This window comes from Miniopterus natalensis, chromosome 9, assembly GCF_054644295.1.
Source record: "Miniopterus natalensis isolate mMinNat1 chromosome 9, mMinNat1.hap1, whole genome shotgun sequence".
Lineage (NCBI taxonomy): Eukaryota > Metazoa > Chordata > Mammalia > Chiroptera > Miniopteridae > Miniopterus > Miniopterus natalensis.
This window is the reverse complement of record NC_142089.1, coordinates 36,327,277-36,347,569: the sequence shown is the minus strand read 5'-3', so window position 1 is coordinate 36,347,569 and position 20,293 is coordinate 36,327,277.

The following is a 20,293-nucleotide window of genomic DNA, read 5'->3' as shown; positions in this document are numbered from 1 at the left end:
GAAGGTAGCAGCTAGTCTAAATGAGCTATTTTCAGTCAAATCCTTTCTTGGCCACTTTAATATCCAATCTGCTGCAAAATCCATTAGGACAATCAATCGACTGGTGCTGTGAAGACATCCAACTCCCACTGGATCACTTATTTCCAGTGCAGAGCTTTTCATAGGACAGGTGCCATAGAAGGAAAAAGATATTAGGATATATTAGAATTATTTTCCTCTTATTCGTCCAGGCTCCTGAAGGACATAATTACTCTTTACAAAGACCTTGAAAATCTGGCCTAAGCAAGTTCCCAGCCTCCTCTCCCATGAAACTGCTTCCCTCACTCGCCCTGACTATGCCTTGATCTCGCCCACCTCTGCACATCCCCTCACATATCCCCTCTCTCCTAGAATCTTTCACCCCTTCCTGGACTTCACCTAACAAAAATCCTGCTATTCTTTAAGGCCGGGTTGTCTCTTTCCTAAACGGGCCTCTTCCCTTCGAAGTGTAAACCTCTTCTTAGAGGAGCTCTCCCAGAATTTAGCGTAGGGCTTTACTGAAAATAAATCCTTAGTAGATATTTGATAAGTGAAACTGGGAATTCTAACAGAGAGGAACAATGAATTTATGACTACAAATATTTTGGAAGTATTTTTAAATTTACGAAGTACATTTCCGTAGTGTATATTACTTATCCTTACCCAATTTCTGTGAATTACATGTTGTGACCCACCATTTTACAGATGAGCAAACTGAGGCTTGGGCTGATAAAGGGACCTGCCTGAGGTGTGTCAGTCCGTCCCAGAAGTGCCACACTCAATAGGCTATTTGAAGAGAGTTGAAGTGCTGTATAGACTGAGGCCGAGGTTAGGGAAATAGGAGAGATAGTAAAGCTCTAGGAGATCCTCATAATGTGAGGGGCCTTATCACCCCTGTGCCTGAAAGGATGCAAGAACCTGTTAAGAGCTTTATCTGTGAGAGAGCCGTCTTCCTTCACTCATTTTCCAAGAGCAGAGAGTTCTCAAACTCTGGCCTGGAACTGAATGTGGAGAGGCTAGTAAATGCCTTGAATTTTTCCTTTTCCATCTGATGCTTCCCACTGGCCAAACCCAACCAGTAGACAGTAAGCAAGAGAACCCAAGAGATCAGTTCTTGGAAACCACTCTTATAAGACTCAGGCAGGGCTCAGGGAAGTGTGCTTTGAGCTGGAGGAGAAAGGGTGTAGAGAGAACAACAGATTTTATTCAGCATTTGAAGTCACACAGATGTTGGGTTACAGAGCCATGATCCAAAACCCAGAACTTCGATTCTTTTCACTTTGCCACAGTTTTGGCACGTAAGAAATAACTCACTGCAAAAAAACTATTTGAATGTGTATATACAGTTATATTGCCTCAATTAAATTAAAACTTACCCCAAAATATAAGAATTGCATTTTGTGTGACCTAGAATAAGTGGTTTAAATGTAAAGACTTTAGTTTTCTAATCTGCAAAATAGAATCTGTAGTACCTCATTGGGTGTGGCAAGGATGAAATGCAATGACATTTATAAGATGCTAACATGGTGCTTGGCACAGAGTAGATGCTCCATATATTTCAGTCCTTTTCCTACACTTTTAAAATATTCTTTATATAACTACACACAGGGCCATATTCACACTAGAACCTCAATAAGTATACATTAATCAAATAGAAATAGATTAATCAAGATTTGCAAAATATGATCAGAGTTTCTTGGAAATATTTGGAAAGATTCTTACTATGGCCTAATTATAAGGTTAAGTTGTTGCAGGTTGTCTCTGTAGAAATGACACCATGAGGGAAGTAGAGGCTAATACATGATCCTCTCTCTCCAGGAGATCCCTGTCTGTCAGGAAACACAGACATATAAACAGCTAATTATAATATAGGTTGAAAACGGTTGAACATAGGCAGGTAGAGCTGCAAAAGGGAGCCACTGTGGAGAGTCAAAGAGGTCTTGAAAAAGAATGTAACATTTGAGTTGAGCCTTGGAGCATGTGTAAGAATGTGTTTGAAGAATGAACAAGAGAAGGTAAAAAAAAAAAATTCCAGAAGAAAAATGATGAGCTATGAAATTAAAAGAGATAATGTGTACCAAATTATATCAACCTTTGTACTGTTTTCTTACAAACATGAGTGAGAGAATAGTCTAGAAATATAAGTCTAAGCACCCCTACCATGAATGCAGAATATTTTTGAAGATACTTTCATTTAAAAAGATCATGCCAGCTCTGACCGAATAGCTGTCAGTTAGAGCGCCATCCCAATACACCAAGGTTGTGGGTGCGATCCCCAGTCAGGGCACATACAAGAATCAACCAATGAATGCATAAATAAGTGGGACAACAAATCAATGTTTCTCTCTCTCTCTCTCAAATCAATAAGAAAAAAAAAATCATTCCAATGGTGAATTCTATTCCACAATATATTAGTGTACTAATTTAACAAATGGTTTTTCCTATGGTTTCCCTTATTTCCTGAACCTCTGCCTTCTAGGTGGACATTTACTGTTTCAGGAGGTGAGACAGTTGCAAAAGTTATATGTAAACTCTTTACAAATGTGAATTTCTATTATTATTTAGAAACTTTAAACTGAAATTGGAAAAGTGTGGTCGATTACTCTGACCTTCTCAACCCCACAGGAGAATTAGTTTCCATACACTTTCCTTCCTTCTAACATCGGTCCAAGCTCAGTGGTCCGATGGCTTGTGGCCATTGAAAGCAAGATGGAGAAAGTGTTTCTCAGTTTGGCAATGGAGCTTGGGAAATGGCCAGCCCAACTTACTTCAGTGATTTTAATGCAAAGCACTCAGCAAATTAAACTTGTTGATTATAAAATATTTTCCATTTGCCCCCAGTGTCAGCACTTTTATAGGAAATTCAGGTTCCAGTGAAAGAAAAGTGCAAAGTAAGAGTATGGATAATTTTTCAAACTCACAAGGGTTGTCTGTAGGCAAAGGGCAAGATAGCGCCTGATGAGACCTGTTCTCTGTCTCCCAACCCCAGTCCAAGAGAAATGTTTCACTCAGAGGTTCACTGTCTAAACCCAAGCATAAAAAGTTCAGTCCTGAAATAGGATAAAGCTTAGAACATAAGACCACTAATCTTTCATTCTTTTATTTTCACTGTACCTTTACCAAGTAATTTAAAAAAATTTATCCTTATTGTTGAAAGTATTACAGATGTCCTCTTTTTTCCCCCCACTGACCCCCTCCACTCTACGCTCCCCCCAAGGTCTTCACTACACTATTGTCTTTGCCCAAGGGTTATGCAAATATGCATATAAGTTCTTTTGTTAATCCATCTCTCTCTCTCTCTCTCTCTCTCATCAGGCATTGTGCAGAAACTTAGAATGCAAAGGTAAACATGAACTGGGCCTGGCCCCTCAAAGAGCTCACTGTCCCATTAATGAAACTGACACATAATCATACAATTATGAAACAATGTGGTAATATGCATTCAGCATTCTGGGGGCACCAGAACAAGCAAAAAATTAGTATTTTTTCCAAGAGGGCAACAAGCTGCCAGTAGAACAGTGAGCACTAGATTTCAACATATTCAACCAGAGGCTAGAAAATTCCATATCGGAATCACTATAGATGAATTCTACTCTGGACAGATATATGGGCTAGATTCATGTTTTGTTTTTTGTTTTTTTAATCCTCGCCTGAAGAGTGAGGATATTTTTTTCCATTGATTTTGGAGAAAGTGAAAGGGAAAGGGGAGGGAGAGAGAGAGAGAGAGGAAGAGGGAGAGAGAGAAACATTGATGTGATAGAGACACATCAGTTGGTTGCCTCCCACATGTGCCCCAGTCAGGGGTTGGACCTGCAACCCAGGTACATGCCCTGGACCAGGAATCAAAGCTTCAGACTCTTGGGTGTGCAGGCTGACAATTTAACTACTGAGTCGTACAGGCCAGGGCTAGATTAATGGTTTTTGATAGCAACACTACTGACATTTCAGACCAAATAATTCTTTTTTGTGGGGGGCTGTCCTGTGCATGGTGGCATATTTAACATCCATGGCCTTCATCCAGTAGATGCCAGGAGCATCCACTAGTTGTGAATCAAAAATGTCTGCATTTATTGCCAAATGGCTCCTGGGTGCAAGATTACTCCCAGTTGAGAACCCCTGGACTAGATGGTCTTCAACGTTCCTTTCATCTTTAGTAATTTAACTAGTGGCCCAGCTGCCATGGCAGTAATTCTCAAGGAACAGTCATTTCTCCTAGCTAATGCTGGAGTTACTTAGATCTGACCACAGCTCTATAGCCACATGCTTGTAAGGAAACAATCCTTACCTAGAGAGAGAAAAACTCTGATCACAGGTCTCAAAGCCCCAAGTACCCTATCTTCAATATTGTAATGCACCCTCTGCTTGGTCAATGTAAATTGAATAAAGATATTCTGTGCTGCAGATGTTACACTTCCTGGAAACCAGAGTTCCTGACTGAGAGGGGATGACAGCCTTGAGCAGAATTAGTGCTTAGAATAGAAAAGTGTATTTTAACTCTGCTCTATGTAACCTCTCCTTCACTCAGAGCAGTGATGCATTTTATTTTATTTTATATTTTATTTTATTTGTCCATCCTTCTGTGCTTATGAAAAGATAGAAGATATTTGGACGAACCACTGGACTTGGGTAGGGAGCCCTGGGTTTGGGTCCTAGTCAAATAATTAAACTCACTGTGTTAATTTGGACAAATTACTTCATACATTGGCTCACTCTTTCAACAAACTTTTTCCAAGTGCCTGCCACATGAGAAACTGTGACAGCTGGCTGGGGATAAACAGGGACCAACACAGCTCTCCCACTAGGTGCTCACAATAGAGAAGGAGCCCACTCCCATGTCCCATGCAGTGGTGTTGGTATGTCTCTCCTGCACCACTCACAGGGAAATTACAACTAGTTCTGTTTGTTTTTACATCAGTCAGGGAGCCAGGTTCTTCCTCCAGGACCCAGTCCTCATCAAACTGTCCAACATTCCTCTGTCTGTTCAATAAATTCAAATTGATTGGGACTCACCATGCCAGTAGTGTTGAAGGACAGATTGTCTGTTAGGTAGCATGTCCCTGCTCAAGGATAGCCTGTTCTATATTCCTACCATTTGCTCCCTGGGCCCCTGATGAAAGTTGTTCCTCTGCCTCTCGATTAGAAGAATCCATGCCCAGTTACTCCCACCTGTGCTTCTCCATCTAAGTCACAGCTCCACCTTTTCTCTTTCCTTCCCTGAAGTCTTGGAATTATCTAATCTCAGGGATGCTACATGCACACATCCAAGTATTTGAGACTCTACCTCAACCACAGAGATAAACAATTTTTGCTTTATTTTGGGCTGGAAGAAAGGAAAATGAGGGCCAGTGAGAGAGCAGAGGGCAAGGGAAAGGGTGAAATCAGTGCTAGCAAGATAGTACCATAAGATCCTGTGGCAATTCATGGGACAATGGTAAACTCAGAGTGCTAGGGACAATGGCCCTTCCCAAGAAATGGCAGATGGCAACCTGACCATCACTTTGTAACTATATAAACTTTTTTATCCCATGGCCAAGCATATTTCCAATTGATGGGGGTGAATTGGTGCAGAAAGAAGCTCCAAATAGATTTTTATTTCCCCTTTCAGGGCCTCAAATTCCTCCAGTATAAAAATCAAAAGCTTGATTAAGGAATCTCTTAGGCCTGGTAGAGTATTCATAATTCAGTGAGACCTGGATTCCTTTTTCTACCAATGTCCCTGCTACCCTCTCTCTTTCTTACTTAGGAAGTGCTGCTTGATCTAGTGCGGAGGCTGCAGGATTAGGTGAAATGGATGGAAAACCCAGGCGAGAAACTCAGTAACACGTGGATGGAATATCAGGATTTGGGGAGCTGCAATGAACGCTTTCACATCTTGCATAATTTTTAAAATAATGTTCCACAGATTGTAGTCTCATTCCATTGGTGTTATGTAGAACTCCTTTAATTAAACTTTGGAAACAAATAAATAGGAATCATGGGGATAAGCAAAACTTTCCAATTTTTTATCCACTGAGTAGTTCTCCTGAGCCTCTGTCCTCTGGCTAGAAATTCTCAGTGAGAACTTATCCACTTTCTTTTTTCTTTTTATTAAATTTATTGGGGTTGCCCAGCCTGGCGTGGCTCAGTGGTTGAGAGTCAACCTAGGATCCAGGAGATCGGGGTTTGATTCCCGGTCAGGGCACATGCCCTGGTTGCGGGCTCGATCCCCAGTCGGGGGCATGCAGGAGGCAGCCAATCAATGACTCTCTCATCATTCATGTTTCTGTCTCTCTCTCTCCCTCTCCCTTCCTCTCTCTGAAATCAATAAAGATATATTTTTTAAAAAAAAATTTTTTTAAATAAATTTATTGGCGTGACATTGGTTAATAAAATTATATAGGTTTCAGCTATACAGTTCTATAACACATGATCTGTATATTGTATTGTGTTCACCACCCCAAGTCAAGTCTCCTTCTATCACCATATATCCCCCCTTTACCCTTTCCTACCACCACCACCCCCTTTTCCTCTGGCAATCACCATACTATTGTCTGTGTCCATGAGTTTTGTGTTTTTGTTGTTGTTTGTGGGTTGATTTTTTTCTTAATCCCTTCACCTTTTTCACCCAGCCCCTCAACTGCAGCCCTCCTCTCCTCTGACAGCTGTTAGTCTGCTCTCTATGAGTCTGTTTCTATTTTGTTTGTTAGTGTATTTTGTTCATTAGATTCCACATATGAGTGAAATCATATGGTATTTGTCTTTCTCTGACTGGCTTATTTCACTTAGCGTAATGCTCTCCAGGTCCATCCACGCTGTCCCAACGACTAAGATTTCCTTCTTTTTTACTGCCGAATAGTATACAATGGAACACGACTCAGCCTATCCACTTTCAAAGGCTTCCTTTGAGAGGCTGATCCACTCTGATGTGTGCACTGCTGTATTTTGTGACTTGATAGCATGGGCTTGCAGTCAAACTGGAGTGGATATTGTAGCACCTCTGCTTACTTAATAGCTGCTGTGACATTGGGCATAACAACTGAGCCTCAGTTTGTTCATCTGTGAAATCAGGACACAAAGTATACCTTGCAGGGCATTATCAAGACTGCCTACTTCACAGTAGGTGCCTCTTTTATCCCTGAGTTCAAGCATCCCACCCAAGGTAAGCATGCATTCAATGTTAGTTGCATTCACTTCCCTACTTCTTACATTCCCTTTTTAAAAGGGGCTTTAATAGGCTCTTGTGTCAGGCCACAGAGATATCTTCTTCCTACCATAATTAAGCAACTTGAGAAATCCTGTGAGGTCGATAAATTTGGAAAACGCTTACATAAAACAGAATATAAAATGGCAAGTCCTGCCATCAGAAGCCAGTAAAAGTCAATTGCTTTATGCGACACCTCTACAAATGGCATTATGTCATTGCATAATATTAGTAAGAAATTGTAAGATTTTGTTCAGGCCTATAAAATGTAATGAGTCTCACATCATCTACCAATATAAAAATAAATTGAAAGAAAGTAATATTTAACAGAGAGGAAAAAAAACAAGCTTCCAACTTCTTGGCTTTTTCTGTGTTTGAGGAACTTTAGTCCATAAAGAACTGGATTTAAATGTTTTTCAGTGTGGTTCATTGGCTTTCTCTCTTTTTTCTTTCTTTCTTTATATTATTTTAATTTTTCATCTTTGCCTTTTCTATTTAACTGGGAACACACAAAAACTCTGTTTCAGAAATCAGGTGGTCTTGGCTGAAAATTTCTCCCAGTGCATAAGAAAGAACTTTAAATGTTCAAAAAATGGAAAAGTCTTCACGGCGCCAACAAAGAGATGGATTTATTCATCTGGGCGAAGGTACAGGACATTAACTTTCACAGATGCAGTTGTTCAACAGCAGTTCACACTAAACCAACCTGAAAAATTTTTGTAAACCCAAAGAAGTGAAGCTGTGTGAGTCTGGCCTAGAGCAGTGTTTCTTTTGTTAACAAATGGTGATACGGGAATCCAGAGTTATCCAATGAGTAAGACTTCTCTTAGATAAGGTTGAATGCCCTTTGATTCTAGGAGGGAAGAAATTGATCATTCTGATGAGATTATGCCACACTACTAAAAATCTGGCTTGAATCTTTATCAAATATAATATGGAAAAAATGAAAGGCATAATCTCATAGCACCCCCATGGCTCAGTCTCATGGGTGTGAGCAAACATGTCTATTAGGAATAATATATAACAAGAGCTGGGCCGTTGGGCTCTCTAAATAAACTGTCTGCATATTTGGGGAAGGGAAAAACAAATGTGGTATCTTTGGCTCAAGGAATGAGCTCTGTTTCTCTTCTTTGTCAGCATTGCCGTTCAGTGGTACAGACAAACTGGGCACCCTCAGGGATGGGTACATGTTCTGGCTCAAAATGGAAACAACATGGAATGGTTTAGGCCAAGAAGACCTGGATCCATGCAGCTAGTTCAAACCACTCATGGATGGAGAGAAATCCAGAACTGATTGGAAACCTTCAGGTCATCTCTAACCTTCATCCCAGTGTTGAAACCCCCTGCTCAGATGGTTGAAACATGGCCACCCAGCCTCAGTTGAATCTCTTCCAGGGCCAGGGAACTCATTATTTGTGAGTAGGTCTGTGTATAATCCTCTGTGTATATTATTATTGCCATGACCATGTGGGTCATTGCTATTCTTAACAAAGCTACAGCAAATGCTATAACACCGAGGAGAGACAAATCTTAGATAATTGCAAAAGCTCATTTCCTTACTCTTATCAGTAGTTTTGTAGGAAGCCGCCTCAACATTCCTGAGCTCTATAGAAACAGGCTGATACCAGAGGCTACATTTGGAAGGTCCTCTCTTTATAAGTGGAAAGTCAGTCAGATGATCCCTACTTCTCTTCCCTTAGCATAGAAAGGGTGTTACAGGGTCAGGGTCCCCACCTATTAGAACATTTTTTGTGGTGCAGCTAATAGTGCTCTCTGTCTGTGCCAACTCTCTGTGGGATGAGAACCCAGAGCCTTGTGTGTGCTTACCCTCCATTTGTAAGATTTTCCCCTGTAAATCTTATTTTAAACTTATATCAGTGGGGTATGTATATAAGACCCTTTTGCATAACACAAACACTAATATTTATTGAGCTCTTCTAAGGCATTTGGCTTCAAGCTAAGCACTTTAGATTTAATTAAGACATATAATCCTCCAAATAGTCCCCTGAGAATAGATATTATACTTGTCTCTCTTTTGGAGAGGAGGAACCTAAGTCTCAGAGATGACTGGCCATGGTGAATATTGGGCTTCTAGATAGGAGCACATTCTTAAACTCTGCTGCATAGATGACCACCACTGGTAGAGTGGACAAAGAAGACCCATGAAAGTCAGCCAAGCCTGGATTCCCCCCTGGCTCTTCCCCTTACTGGGAGTGACATTAGGTGCCTTTTTAGCCTGTCGTAGTCTTAACTTCCTTGTCAATAAAATGGCAGTAGTATTTCTTTATATATATATATTTTTAAATATATCTTTATTGATTTCAGAGAGAGGGAGGGAGAGGAAGAGAGAGAGATAGAAACATCAATGATGAGAGAGTCATTGATTGAGCCCACAACCCGGGCATGTGCCCTGACCGGGAATCGAACCCTGATCACCTGGATCCTAGGTCGATGCTCAACTGCTGAGCCACGCCCGGCTGGGCAGTAGTATTTCTTTATAATTTTTCATGAGGATTAAATGGGATTGGGTATATATCAAGAATGGTAAACAGGATTTTTCCTATTGGTCTAGAGTTGGAGAGTGGGACTCCAAACTGAGGGTAAAAAAAAACATTAAATATTCCATAATAGACAGCAAGACAACCACAGAGCCACCAATAACTGGGCCTTTCTTGAGCTCGGTAAGAAGTAGGCAAGCTCCTCTGCTACTACTTATGATCAACCAGCTCTCCCTTTCCTGAGAACTGAAGAAAGGAAATGACAGAGGAGAAGGCAAGCACCATGAGAGTTATGAGTAGCTGACCTGGTAGGGACAAGCTACTGCTTTTTCCTCCCTGTCCCAAAGTCAATGAGGGAGGACACAAGAGAATCAATGACAGAGATCAGGAGTGCCTTCAAGGAGGGCAGGGTTGCATCTTACTCCCTAGTTAGACAACCACTTCTGCAGTGAATTTCTGATCTACCCAGCACCTCTTTGAGCACAGAAAAAAGAGATTTGAAGGAAGGTGTTACAACGGAGAATAGAGATTTTAAACAGGTTTATGCCCATCACTTGATGAGGTAAGAATGGGTAACTTTCTTATGGACCAAGAGACTCCAGAGAAGGTGGTTTGGAGTCATTTTGCCAGTGCCACCCAGGGGAGCAAGTCCACACAGGCATGGGGACCCTGACTGCAAGAGAATGAGGTGCATTGACGTAGGTGTATTTTATGGAGGAAAAAATTAGAGTAGGGATGGAATATTCCAATTAGGAAACTGCAAGAGAGCCCTAAAAGAGAGCCCTCAATTGGAAACCTGCCACAAAGATCAATCTGTGTCCTGAGGAGAAGTAGCAACATCTAATGGAAGTCATACTTGCAGACCCAATTAAATATAAATGCTTTCCCCCACTTTCCCTAATCCCTTCCTCCTGAGCAGGTAGAACCAGAAGGAGAGGAGGGAGATGGACAAGGAAGGAAAGTGTGGAAGCATGGATTTCACACATGCACACACACACACACACATGCACACACACACACACACTACACAGCTGCAGTTTCCTGGAGCCATGGTAAGCTTGAACTGGAAGGTGAGGAGGGGTGGTTAATGAGTTTGGAATTTAATACTGTACTAGACTGAACTTTTAAAACTTAAAGTGACCAGAAAAATTATAGCACTCATAGCAAAAGTTAATAAATTATGAAAGTGGTACATGTAGGGGCAAAGATTAGAAATATATATATATATAATATATATATATATGTTCATGCACATACCCAACCAACTTTAGACTATTATTGGTTTGTCCAGTAACATATGTCAAACACTAGGCATATAAGAGTTTCTCAATAAATCTTAGTTCTCTCTTATCTTTATTTTATAGCATGTATTTACTTTTTCCTCTGATTATAACATGAATTCTTTAGAGACCAAAAAACTGGAAAATACAGAAAAATATGAAGAGGAAAGTGAACGTCAATCATAACCCTCCTTGACAGAATTAACCCAAGCCCAAAACGACACTGTTGAGCAGCTCACTTAGGAGAGTTTTCCTTATGAACTCAAGTCTGCTCTCTGCTATTTTCATGCGCTGGTCTTAGAACTGCCTTCTGGAAATACAAACTCAGTCTCCTCCATCCTTTTACTCTTGAATATGTGAAAACAGGTAATTTGACTTTTTGCACACCTCCTTTTTTCTTTAACAGGTAAAACATTTTAAATTTCTTCTACCATTCTAAATGTCTCCTGGTTTCCAGCCCTTTCCTATTTTAGTCAATCAACCTCTGAAGATGCCCTGCTTTGCCAATGTCACCTTCTAAATATGAGACAGAATTAAGCCAAGCCCAAAAATATGACACAGGCAGATTATCATCTTCTTCATTTGAGCACTGTTCTTAAATTTCTGTTATTGAGTACAGCCAAAGAACACAGAGACCAATTTGTCAAGTTGAAAATATTGCCCTAGTTTATGCTGACCTATTTTCTTCTTCAGAAACTCTCAGGGCAAAAGGAAGGCTCTGGCTGCTTGAATTTGAGATTTCCCCAACGCAACAGAAAAGTTTTTGTCAGTCTATTGGAAGAAACAGAGATTCCTGACATCTAGGTTTAAAATATAAATTGTTTCAGAAATACATGTCATGATGATTAGAAGCTCTTTTTTCCTCCATTAATCCATTCATAAAGTGCAAATAAATTCCAGAGTGTAGAGTTTGGTGAGAAGTATGGTTAATGCTCTTTCCAAACCTCCATCCACTGTAGTAGTGCCCAACTGGTAGTCAGTCATGCCATGGACTGTCTAACTCAAATTCTGTGTTTTACTCACTGTACTCTTGGGGCTTCTCATATCTTTCCATATGGAAGAGCAGAGAGAAACAGCAGTGGGAAAAGCCTCCTACACAGGTGGTATGGGATGAATTATGTCCCCTCCCTAACTCATATGTTGAAGTCTTAACCTCCAGAACCTCTTTGAAGAGGTAATTAAGTTGAAATGTCACTAGGATGGGCTCTAATTCAATTTGACAGGTATCTCTATAAGAAGAAGAGGTCAGCATACAGACACATACAGGGAGAAGACCATGTGAAGACACAGGGAGAAGCCAGCTATCTACAAGCCAAGGAGAGAGGCCTCAGAAGAAATCAACCTTCCCGAAACCTTGATCTTGGACTTGTGGCCCCTAAACCCTTGCTTCCTGTTGGACCTCAGCACCTCTCAATGTTTTCTCTATTCTCTCTGTCTGGTTACACTGACCTTCCTATTCTTAGAACACACTGAGATGCTCTCACCTTAGACCCTTTATACTTGCCTCTGCCTGGTAGCCAGTCCTGGAATGTTTACACAGCTCATTTCATTTAGGCTTCTGTTAAACATCGTGTTCTCAGAGACTACACACACGATCCTATGTGTATATGCAGACAGTACAGTAGGAACATAATAAATAAATAAAGTAAATCTATTCCAATCAGCTAATTTATATAATGATCGAGACTGGATAAAATTAAAGTTCCTTTCTTTGTTTCAAGAGGTCTTCTTGCTCTGCATACTTTTTTGTGTGAATGTTCACAGTTTCTCACCTGCCAGTTTCATTGCTACAGATAAGACTCAAAAAAATACCAAGGAAACGACGTGTAACTTGACACTATCCATTGTCTATGACCAAGAAAGTAACAGTACATGCCACCCAGGATCCATTTGCCTTTCACATCTGTCTTTAGTTACAGTCAGCAACCATGGGAGAATGGAGAATGTTGCTTTTGCTCTGGAACAAAACCGATTCTGGATATGAGGTTAGAAGGAGGATGTATTGCTTGGAAAGGAAAAGTTTCTTGGATTAACTAAGTGCCAAAGTTAGACAGAGGCTGGAACATGTGCTACAAGGCAATGTCAAAGGAGCCTGCTCCTGCCTGTGTCCTCCCCCCTCACTATCAGAAGCCAAACAACCGAGAATCAAAGTCACCTTCGAGCATTTGGACAAGATCCCAGCCCAGCCAGCTGCGTAAGGAAGGCTGTTTTGCTGTCAGTCCCCCAGAAGTGAGGTAGAAAGATTGGGCTCCGTGTAGACACATTTCTCCTCCTCTGTCATCTCTCAGTTGTTGTGAGAACTATTCATGACTGGGCTGGAACCATGTTCTGGTCACAATTAATTTACCCTCACTTCACAAGTTTGCAGTTCACAGTTTATAAGGCAATATAATTTATTCTTGGTTCACAGCTTTCTTTTCTATAAAAATAGGGGTAGGGTTAATGAAGAAATGTACCCAAGAGTAATGCTTTCAAATGTAAAAATTATTTGGTTTTACATTTATTTATTTACTTACTTATTTAGAATCAGAAAGGTAAGATGCAATTTATTTCTATTTTTAAAATTTTTTTATTCGACTTATTGGGGTGACATTGGTTAATAAAATTATATAGGTTTCAGGCGTGCAGTTCTATAATACATCACCAGTATATGTATTGTGTTCACCACCCCAAGTCAAGTCTCCTTCCAACACCATTGATCTCCCTTTACCCTCTTCTACCTCCCCCCCACACCCCTTTTCCCCTGGTAATTACCACACTGTTGTCTGTGACTGTGAGTTCTATTTTTCTTTGCTTAATCCCTTCACTTTTTTCACCCAGATCCCCAAACCCACTCCCCTCTGACAGCTGTCAGTCTCTTTCTATTTTGTTTATTAGTTTGTTTTCAGATTCTACCTATGAGTGAAATCATGCAATACTTATCTTTCTCTGACTGCTTATTTCACTTTGCATAACACTCTCCAGGTCCACCATGCTGTCAGAAAGAGTAAGAGCTCCTTCTCTTTTACAGCTGCATAGTGTTCCATTGTGTGACTGTCCCACGGCCTTTTTATCCACTCAGCTACTGATGGGCACTTGGGCTGCTTCCAAATTTTGACTCTTGTAAACAACACTGCAATGAACATAGGGGTGCATATATTCTTTCACATTAGTGTTTCAGGTTTCTTGGATATATTCCCAGAAGTAGAATCGCTGGGTTGTAAGGCAGTTCCATTTTTTATTTTTTGAGGAAACTCCATCCTGCTTTCCACAGTGGCTGCACCAATCTGCATTCCCACCAACAGTGCATGAGGGTTCCTTTTTCTCCACATCCTCATTGATACTTGTTTGTGGATTTATTGATAATAGCTATTCTGACAGGTGTGAGGTCATATCTCATTGTGGTTTTAATTTGCACTTCTCTTATGAATAACAATGTTGAGCATCTTTTCATACGTCTATTGGCCATCTGTATGTCCACTTTGGAGAAGTGTCTATTTAGGTCCTTTGCCCATTGGGCTGTTTGTTTGTTTTTGGTGTTGAGTTGTATAAGTTCTTTATAAACTTTGGGTGTGAACCCTTTATCAAATATGTTTTCCTATTTAGTGGGTTATCTTTTAATTTTGTTGATGGTTCCCTTTGCTATGCAAAACTCTTTAGTCTGATGTAGTCCCATTTGTTTATTTTTTCTTTTCAGTGTTTCCCCTGCCCAAGGAGACATACCAGAAACAATATTGCTACTAGAAATGTCCGAGATTTTACTGCCTATGTTTTCTTCTAGGATTTTTATGGTTTCAAGTCTAACATTAAATTCTTTAATTCATTTTGAGTTTATTCTTGTGTATGGTGTAAGAAGGTGGTCTAGTTTTGTTTTGTTTTGCACATATCTGTCCAATCTTCCCAGCACCATTTATTAAATAGACTATCTTTACCCCATTGTATGTTCTTGCTTTCTTTGTTGAATATTAATTGACCATAAATGTATGAGTTTATTTCTGGGATCTCTATCCTGTTCTATGTCTGTTTTTATGCCAGTACCATGCTGTTTGGATTACTATAGCCTTCTAGTATAGTTTGATATCAGGTAGCTTGATTCCACAAACTTTGTTCTTCTTTCTCAAGATTGCTTGAGAAATCTGGAGTTCTTTTGTGGTTCCCTATGTGTTTTTGGAATATTTATTCCAGTTTTTTGAAATACACCATTGTTATTTTGATTGGAATTACATTGAATCTATAGATTGCTTTGGGTAGTATGGACATTTTAATGATGTTAATTTTCCCTATCCATGAACACAGTATATGCTTTTACTTATTTGTATCTTCTTCAAATTCTTTTTTAACTGTTGTAATTTCCTGAGTACAGTTCTTTTATTCCTTGATTAAATTTATTCCTAGGTATTTTTTAATGTATTTGTAAATGGGATTGTTTTCTTAGTTTTCCTTTCTGATAGTTCATTATTGGTGTATAGAAATGTATCTGATTTCTGGATATTTATTTTGTACCCTGCTACTTTACTGAGTTAATTTATCAGTTCTACTAGTTTTTTTGCTAGAATCTTCAGGGTTTATATACAGTATCATGTCACTTACCCTAGTGAGTCAATACTTTTGGGCACTCATTCCCAATAAATACACATTCATTAATGTATAAACTTACACGTAGTGCTCTAACATATTATGTACCTTATAAGATATAAAAAATAAAATTAGAAAGCTTATTATAAAATAATGTAAATAAATATTACTTATTGTCTCTTAGTACCATATTATACATCCCAGGGCATTCACATCCATTTGAAAAACACTAGGGCTTCTATGGGAAGCCATAGAAGCACTTCACTTAGAATAATATATATCCAGGCTTACTTTTTAGAATGCTGTTGTAATTCACCAGGCTATTCAGCCTATTGTAGTCCCCCTTTCTGGCATCCAGCTCTGAAATTTATATTTAACCTGGTGCTTATGTACTTAAAACATAGAAGAAAATATTAGCAAGTCTAATTAACCACTTTTTCTTCCCTCCAGGCTTTTAGTCTTTTGTGAAGAGATATAAGGAATAAAATAGGTATTAAAATATAGTATCAGCTTTAGTCCTTGTGAAGTTGAATTAAAGAATATAGTAAGGTCCCCTGCCTCCATACTGAACACACAAACAAGAAGCCACATGAGGCTGAGTTTCTGACCTACCTTTAGTTGGGAGTGATGAAGCCAAGCCCAGTCTCTGATTCCTTTCTAGCATGCAGACTGGAAATATAGGAACCCACAGGGTGGATGACTAGGTGGATCACAAGAATGAGAGAGAGATGGACCAACACTGCTGAAATGCCTTTCCAATGACTGCTCCTAGTTAAGAAAGTTGTCAGGTTCTTGCCGCTTCTCCGATTCGATAAATCATTCCTCATATCTTGAAGATAGCAAGTGAAAGGACAGCAAGAAAGAAACTGGGGTTGTTCTTTTTTAAAAAAAATAAAAATGTTTTTATTGATTTTTAGAGAGAGAGGAAAGGAGAGAGATAGAGAGATAGGAACATCGATAAGAGAGAAACATCATCAATTGGTGAGAGAGAAACATCATCCTGCATGCCCTCTACTGGGGATCAAGCCCACAACCCAGACATGTGCCCTGACCAGGAATCAAACCTCTTGGTTCCTGGGTCGACGCTCAACCACTGAGCCACACAGACCAGGCTGGAATTATTCTTTATTAGCCCATTTCCTCCAGATAGAGAAGCAATCCTCTAATGATAACAGGCAAATAAATCAGAGTGGCTCCTCCAATAGCAATGAAAAAAAAACCAAAGCTGGTGATTAATTTGAAAATCAAGAAAGTTCTAGGGTTTTATCTTCGGCACCTTCACTAATGAGATGTGCAACAATGGGCAAATCACTCCCCCCTCTGGGCTGCAGATTCTCCATCTGTTAAATAAGAGGTAATAGCAGATGATCTCTAAGGGCCCTTGTAACTCTGACATTTTATGGTTTCGATAAGATATTCAGAAATTATTCTTGAACTGCCTTTGTCAAAAAGCAATAAAATTTAATATAATATTTTAAAATCCACTATTCAAATACTAATGGACTTAAATGACAAGAGTGTTAAGAAGAACTAAATGAAAAGCTTGGGCTTTCTGACCTAATCAATCAACTTAAATGGGTGGCAGAAAGAAAGTGCCGAGGATGGAATCCTGAACATTATCAGGAAAATTGACTTTTGAATTAAGGAGTCAATCAGCAAGAATTTACCAATTGTGAAAGGTTCAATGTTAGGGATCTTGTGGCGCCGGCTTGAGGCAGGGCAGGACAAAGACCAGTATGGGCAGATAGTGATGAAAACTATGAGCAAATTCAGTAATGGAGGGCAAAGAGCTTGGGCTGCTCTGTGACATGAGAGGCAGAGTGTACAGAGATAGCGTGGTCTGCAAAGGGAGAACAGTGTGTGACTGTGCTGATAAAGGGGCCTGCTGGCAGAATATGGGAACACTTCCAAAGATGGTCAGATCTGTCCCAGTGAAATCTTTCTTCGTCTTTTGGCTGCTTTAAATGAGTTGCCCCACACATAATACTGATTTTAAATGTGTACCTTATCAAAGACTAATATATATTTACAAATGGAAATTCTGAACTGTCCACTCACATGTCTATTCTAGTATTAATACAGTACAGAGTATTTTATTTGCTGTAGCTTTAAAACACTTTACAGTTAGGGATTATGTTCTTTGTGTCCCAGAATAACAGAAAACCCCCCAACAGTAGCTCAGTGAGATGAGAAGTTTATCATTTTCATATAACAGGAAGCTGAAAAATAGTGCCTTGGCTGCTATGGCCCTTGTTGACATCAGGAATAGAGGCCTCTCACATTTTGCTCAACTATCCTGAGTGTGGTTTTCATCCTCATGTCATTACTTCATGGTTGCCAGGTGACTGCTTCACCCTCAGCATTATGTTTGTCTCCCAGGCAAGAATAAGAAGGAGGGCAAAGAGCAGAAAACATGTGTGGGAGCTGAGCATGCCTTCTTTAAAGAGGCTTTCTCAGAAGTCCTGCCTAGTGATATTAGTAAGGGCAGGAATATATGGTTGTTCCTAACTGCAAAAGAGGTTGAGAAATGTGTTTTATTATCTAAGCACATTGCCTTGAATAAGGCAGAGGGTAACCTCAGTAAAAGAAATATTAGGTTGATTAGGTAACTGACCAGATTTTCATCTCTTTCTCTTTCTCTCTAACTGGTAGAAAATTTTAATTTTATGCATCATTTTCAGTTTTTTTTCTGGCATTCTATGAAACATTTCTTCAGGATAAACTTTAAATTCAAAGATTAATTAATTTAGTGATAATTAATAGCTTTATAAAATTGAATAAATGCCTCACTGTTCATTCAGTTCTGCTTAAATATCCCTATTAAAGTTTTATAATTTTCTTCATATGGTTCTCACATATTTTCTACTAGGTTAATTTTAGGGATCCTAGTTTTTTTTTTTAGCTTTTAGATTTTAATGTAATCTTTTTCTTCTAAATTGTTTTTGTTTTGCTAGTAATAGGAAAGCTGTGATATTTATTTATTAATCACATACCAAGCTAACTTACTGAACTCCTTTATGAGTTCTAATAGATTTTCATGATTGGCTTCCTTAAATTTATACATGTAAATAATAATATTGTCTGCAATTAATAAAAGTAATACCCCTTATAATTTACAGGCAAACATCTTTTTATTTTTTCTTGTCTTATTACATTATTTCATAAATTAAGGGGAAGTTTGCTAAAATAATTTATAAGAACTGTGCTAAATTTTATCAAATGCTTTTCAGTCATCCATTTATCCTTTGAGATAATTTATTTTTAAAAAATTTGTTTTTATTGATTTTTTTAGAGATAGAGAAAGGGAGAGGAATAAAGAGATAGAAACATCAATGAGAGAGAAACATCATCAGTTGGCCGCCTCCTGCATACCCTCTGCTGGTGATCCATGACTAGCCAGCCATGTGCCCTGACTAGGGATGGCACCATGACTGCTTGGTACCTGGGTCAGTGCTCAACCACTGAGCCACACCCTGCAGGGCAAGATAATTTATATTTTTAATAGTTTAATGGAGTAAAGTATATTTAAAAATATTTTTCTGGTGTGAACAATCCTTGCATTTCTGTGACTAATCCTAATTATTGATGTTGTTAATATTATTAAACTGTTTTTATGCCCTGAAATTTTGTTCAGTATTACTCTTCCTACATTCATAAAATAGTTTGACCTATTTTTTCTTCTTCCTTTGTCCAATTTTTGTTCATTTTTGATATCAGGATTTTATTAGGCTCATAAAACAAGTTGGTAAGTTTTATGTCTTTTTATGTGATCTTGAGATTTTATGTAATATGGGAAATATTTAATCACTGAATGTTTATTAGGAATTGTAATAAAAATTTTTATGTTTAGTACCTGTTTTAACAGTAAGGTTTTTTTAAGATTACTCATCATTTCAGGTTTATCACTTCTTATGTCAATGTTGGTAATTTTTAATTTGACTTCTAAATCAAATTTATTAGGGTATAATTTAAATACAATAAATTATAGCCACTTCAAATGTACAGTACTTTAAGTGTAGAACCACTTGAAGTGTAAGATATTTGATGAATAAAAATTCCCATTTAACTATCTGCCCATCAAGATACAGAACTCTTACATCATCCCACACGTGCCCTCAAGACACTTTGCACTCAGTTCCTCCACCTCAAGCCCTACTAGACAACCACTAATCTGTTTTCTGTTGCCATAAATTAGTTTTGTTTATTCTAGCATTTCATGTAGGTAGAAGCACACTGTATGTACTCTGGATTCTTCTGCTCCACGTAATGTTTTAAAGAATCATTCATTGTATGGCATGAGTCAGTAGCTTCTTCTTTTTCATTGCTGAGTAATAGTCTAGTGTATGAATAGACAACATATTTTTTATCTATTTTCCTGATGAAGATATTGGATTATTTTCTATTTGAAGCTAACATAAATAAAACTACTATGAACAGTTGTGTATAAATATTTTGTGAGCAAAATATGTTTTATTTCTCTTTAGAAACTAGTTATAGATTTACCGGGACAAGTGGCAGTGTGTGCTTACCTTTATAAAAAACAACAACTGCTGAACATTTTTTCAAAGTCCTTTAAACACTTTACACTCAACACAAATCTTTGAAAGTTCCAATTGCTCAAAATCTTTTATAAATAGTTTGTCATCCATTTTAATTTTGGCCATTTTAATGGATTTATAGTAGTATGTCATTGTGCCTTTAATTTTCATTTTCCTGATAACCAATGACATTGAACATTTGACAGGTAAGTTATTGGCCTCCCA